Source organism: Artemia sp. Qi Xiang Cuo, chromosome 19 (assembly GCF_049724085.1).
Source record: "Artemia sp. Qi Xiang Cuo chromosome 19, ASM4972408v1, whole genome shotgun sequence".
Classification (NCBI taxonomy): Eukaryota; Metazoa; Arthropoda; class Branchiopoda; order Anostraca; family Artemiidae; genus Artemia; species Artemia sp. Qi Xiang Cuo.
In genome coordinates this window covers 25,230,254-25,243,180 of record NC_142812.1, presented here as the reverse complement: position 1 = coordinate 25,243,180, position 12,927 = coordinate 25,230,254, and the positions used below count along the sequence as shown (strand labels likewise).

Here is a 12,927-nt window from a genome sequence, read left to right as displayed (position 1 = left end):
TTACTTGGTCGTTCTAATTTATATTTTGAAAGCTACGAATTATTTTGTTCTCAAAACTAAGTTTGAGAATTTATATCTTTTTGAAGCTTAGAATTGCAATATCATGAAAACATTGTATAAAGAAGTACACTTTGATGTCACTTACCTAAATGACATTTTGAGAGATGTGACCTTCAAGGATCATGCTTCTCTTTAGTCCTAAGTTTAGTTTGAAAACCCTATCTATTTTCTCGTGGGTGTGTCCATAAAAGCTAAAGGTGTGAGACTTTAGGAAAGGATTTATCATTAGGAAAGGGGAATAACTATGCCCATAGGGATGTCATGTGCCCCACAGCCCTGGAGAAAGAACTGTGAATTATGTCATGTGCCAATTATTTACAAACAGAATTTATCATTAGGAAAGAAGGGGAATGTTTGATTCTGGATGTGTTCGAAAAGGCTAAGGGTATTAAGGAGAAGCTTCACAGAATGTTAATGGGGATGCTGAACTAAATCAAAAGACACCGTGTACATCAAGGCCAGCAATAGGGGGAATCTGCAATATCTTTGGAAAAGCTAAGGGTATTAATTAAAAAATTTCAGGTCGCTTGTTTCTACCACTACTACTATTGGAGCGGCAAATGTGATTGGTTGCGACTGCGACTGCATGCAACTGTGACTACATCTACTTGTTACTACTTTTAGGGGATGTTGAATAAAATCAAAACACACTATGTGTTTGCAAAACAATATGATTGTCGAAAGGGCGCATTAACAATATCTCAGGAACGACTGAGGGCATTAAATTGAACCTTTCAGGACATACTGAACAGTGTTTGGAAGGCAAAGGGCCCTTCTTGTCATTTTTAGACCCCACCCCCTAAATACTAATCATGATTATGAAATAGCTAATTTGTTCAAATTAGTCAAAAGGTCTAATAACTAAGCCTATAGGGATGTCATGTGCCCCACAGCCCTGGAGAAAGAACTGTGAATTATGTCATGTGCCAATTATTTACAAACAGAATTTATCATTAGGAAAGAAGGGGAATGTTTGATTCTGGATGTGTTCGAAAAGGCTAAGGGTATTAAGGTGAAACTTCAAGGGATGCTAAAGTAAATCAAGACACTATGTGCATACTGGTTATCGAAAAGGTATTTCTGCAATATCTTAGGAGCAACTAAGGCTATTAACTTTACTTTTTCAAGACCATTGTTGCTACTACTACTGTGACTACAACGTCAACTTTTTGTAACTGCGACTATGACTACTTGGGACTACTTGCAAGTTTGACTACTTCCAACTTTTAACACGTGCACTTGAGACCGAGACTGCGACCGCTTGTGGCTACGATTACTTGAAAGATCTAAAACTGAACTGGCCAGCCATGACAAAACAAAGAGAGAAAAAGAGTCTCAAGTTGAAGGAAACAAACGGGACTACGTCCAGTAGAAGGAAAAGACTAAGTAATACAACGTGGATATTTCACCTGAATAAAACAAGGCGTTTTCAACGCTAGGAACAAACATAAAATCTAAAATAATCTAAAACCTAAAATCAAATAAAATCTAAAGCTAAGAAATAAAAAGAGAAATTAATGTACAATATATAACCAATAGCTAATGAGGGTGATAAGGTTTTACAAAATTACCAGGGGACTAGTTTAAATATAAGACCAAGGAGAATTGCAGCACCACAAGCAAACAAAATGATCATTTCGCAACAGAATAATTTATTTCATATTCATTTTATTTTAGCCAGTCGCCTCAGTGTTCCGATTGAAGTAACTCTATTTAGCTTCTGTGGAGCTCAATCACTGTAGCATCAATTGTATATATATTTTTTTTTTTTTTTACATATTAGTTTTAGATTTTATTTAGTTTTAGATTTTATCGTTGTTCTCAGCGTTGAACACGCCTTGTTTTATACTGGCGAAATATCCGAGTCGTGTGTGTTTTTCTTCTACTGGCCGTAGTCCCGTTTGTTTCCTTCATCTTGAGATTTTTTTTTTCTCTTTTTTTTTTACGATTACTTGTGACTTCAGCTGTGACTATTTGTATCTGCTAATGCGACTATTTGTGACAACTACTCTGACTCCAAATATTAGCGAATTTGACTACTTTTGACTATGACTAAGGCATTTTCTCTCTTTGTTTTTGCGATTACTTGTGACTTCAGCTGTGACTATTTGTATCTGCTAATGTGACTACTTGTGACTTTGAATATTTGTGACAACTACTTGTGACTGCGAATACTAGCGAATGGGACGATCAGAAATTACTATTTACTTTTCTTTGAAAACCTTCTTTTTCAGGAAGTTATTTGAAAAAATTAATTACTGTTCTTTTTTTACTGTCAAGGTTTTATCCTGGCTGATATTATGATTTTTTACGCAATTTTTCAGGTTTTCTTAAGAATTAATAATGTGACCAGTGGCTGTGTTTAGTTAATATACATGAAAAAACCCTGGAAGAATTTTCAAAAATTACATATAAATGAAAATGGAACAAGATGATAAATTTAGGCTAGTGGTTAGTAGTCGCAAGGAATAGTAGTAGTCAAAAGTAGTAGCAATAGTCGCAAGTAGTATTAGTAGTCACTAAGTAGTAGTAGTAGTCTTAAGAAGTAGTAGCAGCTGCAAATGGTAGTAGTATTCGTAAGGAGCATTAGTGGTCATCAAAAGTAGTAGTGGTTACAAGTTGTAGCAGTAGTCGAATGTAGCAGTAGTACTCACGAGTAGTAATAGTAGTAGTAGCCGCAATAGTAGTTGTAGCTGTATGTAGTAGTAGCTGTCGCAAGTAGTAGTAAACCGCACATATAAACATTGAGCAACTTGTATTACTTACAGCCCTTGCCTCAGGATCCTTAGGGGTAATGTACTCCCTGGAGGCATATATATTTGACCTTCTATCATTTTGAACAAAATGGGCTCTCACAAATTAGATTAGAGGTATTTTCTGGAAGAGCAGCTAAAAAGGGCGCGGGAAGGGTGATGGATGCCTTCCGATCACTTTTGACTGTCAAAAAGAGCACTAGAACTTCAAATTTTTAATAAAATGAGCCTCCTCCGAAATTTCTACGACTACCCTATCCAAATGATGTGGCTATCTGAAAAAAAAAATATAATGCATTGAAGGCTTGTGGCTCTTTCCAATAGGTAATAATATAGTGTTGCCCCTGAAAAGGGTTTAATTAAAGCTTTTGTAAAATTAGTATGTTCTTTCCCTTTTTCAAAAACCATGTTCCTAATCTTCTGTTATTTTTTTTTTATCTCTGTTTTCAAAACCTCAATTTTTTGAAAATTAAAACCAGAAGACTTGTAAGGAGATATTACAAATCGACCATTACTGGAGAGCGACTCGAACTCCAATCCTCGTCTCCGGGAGAGAGTCCATAGGTGCTGTATTGTAGTAACTGTTAATAATTGACGTATTGTTAAGTTTGACGTTATTATCTGGGCATGACCCAAATAGTCCTAGGGCCAAGTGTCATCGACTATAGATTTTATTCATTTTAATTTCTTGCTGTGTGTCAAGGTGGGTGTTGCCTCTTCTCAGTTTGCAAACTTACATCATTAAGTCCTAGGGCTAACGGGCCCTCGTGTAAAACATGAGTGTAACTAGGGGCAAGTACCCGTCAAAATGGACCAAAAAGAACAAAGTTGTCAATCTCGGATTAAACATTAGGTTCCATTAAGATTGTGGCCAGTGTTTATTAATATTATACATTTTTCTGTCACTACAATCAGAGGAATTAAGGAGTATTTGTGTTTGTGATTTTATTAATTTATACAACTGAAAACATATTTCTTGTTGAATTGTATAAGGGATATAGCCCAAAACCAAGTGAGGGGATGTTAACTCTATGAAGTTGAGAAAACTGCCGCAAAAACAACATTGTTAGAAGTATAAGATATTACTGAAAGAAATAGGTAAGTGAGCGTGGCCAAAGGCCCGAGAGTCGCTTGAGCGATAGATCTAAGTCGTCATAATGACTTAGCATGTCATTATGATTTGTTTATTTGATATGATGTTGTGACTTTATGATCTGATTTTGTGACATTATGATATGATTTATGACTATGTCGTCATGATGACAAGTATGAAAGAGCGGAAGGTCCGAGCGAAACAAATATATATTTGCAAGGATTCAACTTCGAGTAAGTTGAGTGGGGAGATTAAAAGCAGGCCAAATGGGTTTTTCACAAGCCAATGATTTAGCTAATTTAACTGACTTTACTAGCTAACTTTTTACCTTGTTATACAAGGTCTTTCGTTTTCATTTTTTTTTTTTTTTTTACTTATTGCTTTGCTCATTTTCTTACAACCGCTTGGATTGCTCAAATACTCAAACAGTTTTCAAAAAAGGAGCGTTTTCCTGTTTCAAAACGACCTTACTTTCGTCACTTTTTTTAAATATCACTTTATCTTCTTGTTCTTCATGAAACAGTTTTTGTTCATGGTTTCATATCTTCATTCCTAATAGCTTCGGGTTTTTTGGGTTAGGCGTCTTCTATATACTAATTTCTACTCGGTTTGATTTTTATTTCTTATAAAATTATATAGATTCCTGAAAATTTTATTAATGAACAAAGAAAGCCATTTATCTACACGTACTTTGTCAATTCATATTTTGTAACTCACTTTTTAAAATTATCTGGTTGTTTCAACGTCTCCCTTAATTTTAAGCTTGATATCCTCGTCTATCTTTAAATGTTTGATTATCAATTTTGCAAATAACTATAAAACACTAATTAAAAACTAAGTTGTTTTTTTTATACAGCACAGTTACATGCTAAAGACTCGTATATTTGAAGGTGAACGAGACTCAGTTTAAACGTGTCTTGGGATACATTGAGTCTGGAGTAAAAGAAGGAGCAAAATTGCAATGTGGTGGTAAACAGTGGGGAGACAAAGGTTAACAGTGGGGAGACTATTCAGCCCACTGTGTTTTCGGACGTTAAAGATGACATGAAGATTGCCAAAGAAGAGGTAAATGTTAATTTGTGCAATATCTTGAATTTGTACATAGAGTAAAGCCTTTTCTCCTCTTCCCTCTTTTCAAGAGGAATTTTTCCCTCTTTTTATTTCTTACTGTTTGAAGATTATGTACCAACGAAAACCTGCCGCGGCGATGTTTGAATCAAATCATGCTTGAATCAGAATCAGGAGCCAATCATAAAATTGCGAAAAATATTTGATTTCGAATAATTGAGTGTCTAAAATTAAAGGTTATCATGGTTGCTGCAGCAGCTCCAACTTGTTAATCAGCAAACCATGACCCATAGCTTCCGAGCTTAAAAAATTGGTCTAAAGATACTGTATTGTGACAAATATTTTCCCCGTTAAAAATGAAAACTAATGGATCATTCCTGTTCTCCTTGTCACACAATTTATTGATTTATTTTGACAGGTAATAAAATAGTAGAAGTTGTATTAGTTACTTGCAAATACTACCCCTTGAGACGGTTGCCGTAAATGGTTGAATGGATTAACAAGAATAAAGAAAAAAAGTTTAATTGTTTCAAACAGTTCGTGGTAACGAACTGTAAGTAAGGAGCGACCCGGCTCAATGGTAACCGAAACTCTAGAAAACGGGTTTTTGATACCAATAGATATATCAAAAGAATCAGATTTCAATGCTAATTTCAAATATATAACTTTCATCAAGTTTAGTGCTACCCATCAAAAGTTACGCGCCTGAGAAAATTTGGCTGATTTTCAAAAAAAGGGGGAAAGACCCCCAAAAGTTATAGAACCTTAATGAAAATCACACCATCATATTCAGCGTATCAGAGAACCCTACTGTAGAGGTTTCAAGCTCCTATCTACAAAAATGGGGAATTTTGTTTTTTTTGCCAGAAGACACGGATGCGTGTTTCTTTGTTTTTTTGTTTGTTTTTTGTTTTTTTTTCCCAGGGGTGATCGTATCGACCCAGTGGTCCTAGAATATCGTGGGAGGACTCATTGGAACGGAAATTAAAAGTTCTAGTGCCCTTTTTAAGTGACCAAAAAAAATGGAGGGCAACTAGGCCCCCTCCCACGCTTATTTTTTTACCAAAGTCACCCGATCAAAATTTTGAGATAGCCATTTTGTTCAGCATGGTCGAAAATATGATAAATATGTCTTTTGGGATGACTTAATCCCCGAAGTACCCAGAGGGAGGGCTAAAAGATATGAACTTTACCCAATGTTAACATATAGTATTGGTTATTCGGAAGTATACAGAAGTTTTCAGGAGGTTTTTTTCTGCTTGTGGGGGGGAAGGGTGGGTCGGGGGTTATGTTGGAGGATCTGTTCATGAAGGAAGTTTTCCGGGGGGTAGGGAACGCGCCAGGACGGGCGGGCCGGCCGTGCCCGCCGGTGGGCGGGGTGCTTGGGCCGTATCCCCCCAGGGTCCGGCCGGCTGGTGTCGGGCGGGGGGGCGCGAGGAGGGAGGGACTTTGGAGAATATTTCCGTGGAGGATGTTTCTTTGGGGTAAGGGACATTTCTATGAAGGGGGCGCCGGATTTCCAAGTATTATTTAAAAAACGATCAGAAATTAAATAAAAAAAAAACAAGTTTTTTAAACTGAAATGTAAGAAGGAATATTAGAACTTAAAACGAACAGAAATTATAAAGTATGTGAGGGGGTCCTCCCCCAAGTCAATACCTCGCTCTTTACGCTACAGTTTTTTTTAGTGCTTTCAAAAGAGCTATCTATTCTAATTAAACGGCCTTTGTTATTCAGGGGTTTGTGAATCAAATTTTTTTTTAACTTTTAACGTAAAGAGCGTGGTATTGACTAAGGGCAGAACCCCCTCATATACGTACGTAATAACATATACGTAATAAAAAAAACAATAAAAAAGCAAGCGATACGGCTCAATAGTAATCGAAACTTTTAAAAACGGAATTTTGCCCCTACAAGAGCAAGAATTTTAATGAAAATCACACCGTCAGATTCAGCGTATCAGAAAACCCTATTACATAGGTTAAAGCTCATATCTGCAAAAATCTGCAACTTTGTATTTTTTGCCAGAAGAAAAATATACGAATATAAAAGTTAGTTACGTAAGTCAATTTGTAAAGACATCCATTTAGTAAAAGAAAATTAAAATTTTTATGCAAATAAAAGCTGCATTAACTAAAAAACGATCAGAAATTAAATAAAAAAAACAAGTTTTTTAAACTGAAAGTAAGGAGCGACATTAAAACTTAAAACGAACAGAAATTATTCCGTATATGAAAGGGGCTGTCCCCTCCTCAACGCCTCGCTCTTTACGCTAAAGTTTGACTCTGTCTCACAACTTTATTTTTTAAAACAATAAAAAACTTTAGCGTAAAGAGCGAGGCGTTGAGGAGGGGACAGCCCCTTTCATATACGGAATAATTTCTGTTCGTTTTAAGTTTTAATGTCGCTCCTTACTTTCAGTTTAAAAAACTTGTTTTTTTTATTTAATTTCAAACAAGAACGACAGGCAAGTAAAGGTTTGACATATGTGACAATTTTGGCCATAATTTTATCATGGTAATTAATGACATTTTATATAGCGGGATTTTGACTCCAGCATAAGCCCAAGTGGATCATTGTGCATTCGCTAGTGTCATGGCTGATACAGCTCGTGTAAACCTATGAATTTTGCTGCCAGTCTGAGAGGACATGATGTAGCGTCAATGATAGGACAGTTTAGTTTGTTACTGTATAAGAAACTCACATTGTTATACAGTAGGGCTCTTAATAATATCGCAAATATTGATAAAGGCTTTTGGGAAGCTGCAAAAAAGTACCAGCTGGTGATAGTTGTGGCTGCAAAAAAGATATTGCTGCAAAACGGCTGCCTGATGTGGCTGCAAAAAAAGTACCAGCCGGTGATAGTTTACTCTATCCAATTCAAATTCTATTAGAGTGAATCCTAGTATCTAGTAGATAATTTCATAGAGCGCACTGCCTTCCTTTTGCTACTAAAAGAGAATGAAAACATAGAAAAATGGGTGACAGCGGAAAAAAAACTTTTTTTGCTAATAATAATAAAAGTCTGAATATTTAGGTGTTGGTGTTATGTCCTGAAAAGCACAAACGATGTGCAGAAATAAAAGAAAATACATCCTGTTAACTTCCAGTTGGATAATCTATCTTTATATCACAATTCACAAGGTAGCATAGCAGGTCATTGATCTGATTATTAAAAGGTTGTCAGAAATTATCTATCAGACAACCTGCTTTGTTGCCTTTTGAATAGTAAAATAAAGTAGGAACATCCTACTAGACGTTAATAAGTTTTTCATTATCAAGCAGACAACCTGCTTAGTCCTGACGTTAACAAGATATCCCATTATCAGACACACAACGTGCTTAGTCCTGCTTTGTTGCCTCGTGCGTTGATATAAAGCCGGATTAACTACTAGACACTAACAAGATATCCCATTATCAGGCCACTTATTGCCTTTTGAAATAAAATGGAATGTTATTACTGGACGTTAATAAGATCCGAGTTTTTCATTTGTTTTTTACATCGTTTTTTTTTTTTTTTATAAAGACTACCGGAAATGAAGCTTGAAATTTCGGAATTTTATTGTTTATTATTATTCCATTGTCATATTTAAAAATAATACTTTTTTTATATATTTTCATTTAATTTTAATCATGTCTAGTCGATACAAATTCTAGTGTTTTATTGCCATTAGGGGGTCTAAGCAAAGCAAAAGCTCATATGCCCAAGTAACCAAAATGAGCCACAAACTAAATGTGATTATCCATCTTACTTACAGTAGCTATTGTTTTTATCAGGATTTAGTGGGTAACATTACCGGATCCAATTACGTTTTTTCCATATGCCCTCTTATGGCAGGTATGGTAGTGATTAAAATTAACTACCAAATTTGTGTATCAATATTCTTTTTGCGTCTTATTTTGCACCATTATTTTTGGAGAGTGGAGGAGGAACTTGCGCAGTTGTGTTGGCCTTAGGTGGCTTGATGCTGAAACGAGTTACGAGTAGTAGTTGCTTTTTTTTACTCTTTGGACATATCAAAAAAGAACATTAAAAATTTTTTAGGAATTTTTTTTTATCTTCATGAACAAATCCTGCTTTATCTAATTTCTAGAAACGATTTCTTTTAGATATTTGGCCCAGTACAGCAAATCCTAAAATTCTCATCAGCAGAAGAATTAATTGAAAGAGCCAATAGAACTAACTATGGCCTGGCTTTCGGGATTCTAACTAAGAATATTGACACTGCCCTCATGTTTGCTCAAGCTATCCAGGCTGGATCAGTATGGTAAGTTATCCGAATTTTTCCATTTTATATTTTTCAATGCACATTTTCTTTGACAGTTTTAACAATCAACCGTTTATTTTTCATTTAAGACACCAAAAGGTGCAGGACACAAGCTGAGAATTCTCCATGGTAGGCATACTGTAGATAGCATTTTGAATATATAGCTTGAGTACAGGAAATGTGAAAATTGAGGACGGAGAATAGTTCTATCTTAATATCAAAGAAGATGCATATACGTCTAACTGGGGCTCTAATATATATTGGGAAACACACACTTTTATTTGTTTATTTGGGGTACACTTTACGGTGCCAGAAATACCGAATACTCTGTAACTATGTTGCCTTTTAACCGATGGAATATAAATCTATTATAATCTTATAGTTTTATAAATCTTTTGAACTGTCGATTGAACGACTCAACGGGTAATTTTGATGGGATATATCACTCAGGGAATCGACTCCACGTGGATATGTAGGGGTAAAGTGTAGGTTTTTTTTTTAATTCAGCTGTTTAAGCTGAACCTTCTTCTATTAAATGAAAGGAAATGCCAGTATATGCTATTTTGACGAGTTGGTTCAGTCAATTCTGATGTTTTTTCTCTTAATTTAAATAATGTGGAATTGAAACCGGTACAACAGTTTAGATATTTTGGGATAATTATAGATGAAAATTTGTTGTTTTACGAGCAGGTTAAAACTCTATGAGTAAAAGTTACTAGGAATATCGGGATTATTTGACGTCTCTGCCGAGTTTTTCCGGTTAATATTCTTAAATGAATTTATTTTTCTCGTATCCACCCTTTTTTTCTATATTGTGTTTCAGTGTGGGCTTCAACTTTTCCTTCAGTTTATAAACTCCATCAAATTTTACAAAATAAAGTGATAAGGATACTTTTTCAGATTGATAATAGGTCTTCTTTTACTCATCTTTTTGGATCAGCTTGAATTTTTTCTTTACATCAACTTCATTTCATTGCAATATCCCAGATATGTCACAATCACGTTTTAGCATCATATTTATATATGTCACAATCAGTTAGCATCATATTTCCATGGAATTTTCCCTCTTAACTCGCAGTGTCATTCATATCCGACATCACTCAGGCTCAATTTCTCACACGAGTTTAGGCGAACAACTAGAGCAGGATTTAGTTTGAAGCATATTGGTCGGAAGGTGTGGAATTCTATTCCCTTGGATATTAGAGATTGCGCTGATTACCAGCAGTTTCGCAGAATGGTGAGGAAGTTTATTTCTGAGAGTTGATTTTGTTTTATTTACCTTGTTTGTATTTGGTCAGTTGTCCAAGAGGCTTGGTTTTGTTTTTTTTGTTTTTTTTTTGTTTGTTTTTTTCTTCCTTTTTTTCGTTTTTATTTAAATTGCTACCGGTGTTTAATAATTTTTTGTAATTTTTAATGCGCTAAATTATGCCACTAGGCATGTGCGCAGGTGTATTTTATAGCGTTATGTATATTTCATAAATAAAATATATATCTATCTATTTATCTATATATCTATCTATCTAAGTCTACCCTACCTCAGCCAAAGAAAGTAAGATATTCACAATTGTCTTGTCGCCTTGTCTGGCGACAGCAAAAGGAGAAAAGCTTTTATGATAGAGGCGAATGGTTGCAGTTATAAAAAATAGGGATTGACGCCAAATCAAGGGTGTCTTTAAATATATGGTTGGTCTCTGGTGGTGCCATAGCCTACCCTACATGAGTTGGATGTTCCAAGAAAAATGGGATGCGAAATTATTCCTTAGCGCACAAAGTTCATGAACTCTTTAGATGGCTTCATTTTTAAAGTTGACGGTATGGAATCTTTGATAAGGAGATTAGCAGCCAATTTGTTTTTGCCTTATTAAGGCCTCGCGATACCGTAAAGGATCATATTGTCTCATCTATTCTAAGAAAATTCAAGCTGTAGAGCTTGGATAAGGGATGTGAAGAAAGAAAAGAAAACTAAAAGCCGACACCTTCTTTCCTGGAAATCTTAGAAACACTATTTAACTTTCCCCCTCTTGTGCTCAAGATAAGATGTTCAATTTTATTGCAACTCACATTATCAGAAAGTGTAATTTTTTGTTTTTGATTAAATGAAACAGATTTTTCTTCTAATAGTTCAGGAAAGGGTAGATCCTAAAATATTCTATAGTACCTGCTCGGAAAACGGTAAAAATTAGTTTAAAGGAATTAACACTTGCGTAATTTGACTGCTTTGGGGTTTCTCTGTGGTGCTATCTGCTTTGATTGGCAAACTCGTCAACAAAAGGGAAGTATATTTCATTGCCAGGGAAGTCTTTTTAGGCAAATTTCACAGTCAAACCAGAAATTCTCGACAACTCTCGATGATAGCTAGTCTCCTGGGAGAATTTGCTAATGGCCCCTTCGTCTTTGAAACCATCAGTCGACGTTATGGCTCACAAATGATTCTTAAGGTATCACTTGGCCTTAAAACTTACCATTCAAGCAATAACCTAGTTTTTAATCTGCAAGGGGTGTAGAAGCATCGTAGGCTACCCCCTTATTAATGAAAAATGTGAAGAATAGAGCGAAGCCAAGGAGACTAACTTAGGGAACTCCAGATAGCTGCAGAAACGTAAAACCATCATGAATAACTTCCATGCGGTGATTACCCAAGTAACTTTCAACCGCAGCTTCTAGCCGACTATAAAGCTATTGGACTTGAGCATCTTTGATAAGGATCTATGCCAATCTATCGAGAGCCTATGAAGGGGTGGATGCCCTGACCTTATATTGTATCTCTGTACCAGAAGCTTGATATATGCCCAATGCACAGCCATGAGACACTTTAAGGTTGACTGTTCCAATCAGAATCCTTGATCTTGTTGGCCTAGCACCTTTTATTATTTTAGGTCCTTGTAAAGTGTTGCAGGAAAAGTGCTGTTGTGGACTTTCTATGTAGGGAGAAGACTCTGAGGTCTAACTGAGCCTCTATTCATTGATTGCCACTTGGTTTTAGGGATAGGGACAGTTTGGTTTTCTCTTTGTCCGGAAAGACTACAGAGTGAAAGCATTCCTAGAATAAGGGTGATATAATTGTGACTATTGCAGCGCTACAGCGTATTAGCACTATGTTCGTGATGTGATTAAGTTGTAAAGTCTATTTATATCTTGGCTTTAACATTATGGAGGATTTTAGTAATAAATAACACACTTGGTCAAGAATTATATCCCTGCCATAGGAGAAGCTGGGAACCTCTTTGGTGTCTTGAACCAATGTCTGAAAATTGAACTTTGGCTTTGTTAAGTACCTCAATCCTTTACAAGAACCCTAACCTTTTTAGATCTCATTTAAGATTTTTCAGTTACAGTAACTCCATTCTTACAGCTTCGATCAAATTTATTTTGTCTTCGATGCTCTTTGACAACAATGAATTCTATGATTTTTTTGCTTTGTTTTGATTGTCTGATTGCAATGAAGGTTAAAACAGGATTTTTTTTCTCATAAATATTGGAATCGGCTTTAATGCAATATGAATTTTGATTGAGGGCTTATGCATGAGTACTATGGCAGGCTAGTTGGTAAATAGTGCTATTTTACAAAGATACAATAGCGCAATAGTTACATTTTTATTAATTTTGTATATTTTGTTTGATTTTACGCTAAGCTTCAAAGTGCCTTATTTGGAATGAGGAGTTTTTTCGTTGCTTTAGGAAACCA

General features: G+C 35.5%; 1 pseudogene across 1 annotated transcript; it reads left to right on the top strand.

The window, feature by feature from the left end:
• Positions 1 to 2,481: 2,481 nt before the first annotated feature.
• Positions 2,482 to 9,246, top strand: LOC148940653 (aldehyde dehydrogenase, cytosolic 2 pseudogene; annotated as a pseudogene). The gene is made up of 3 exons (XR_016143357.1): positions 2,482 to 2,511; positions 4,797 to 4,971; positions 9,085 to 9,246. The product of XR_016143357.1 is annotated as an aldehyde dehydrogenase, cytosolic 2 pseudogene (transcript).
• Positions 9,247 to 12,927: the final 3,681 nt, after the last annotated feature.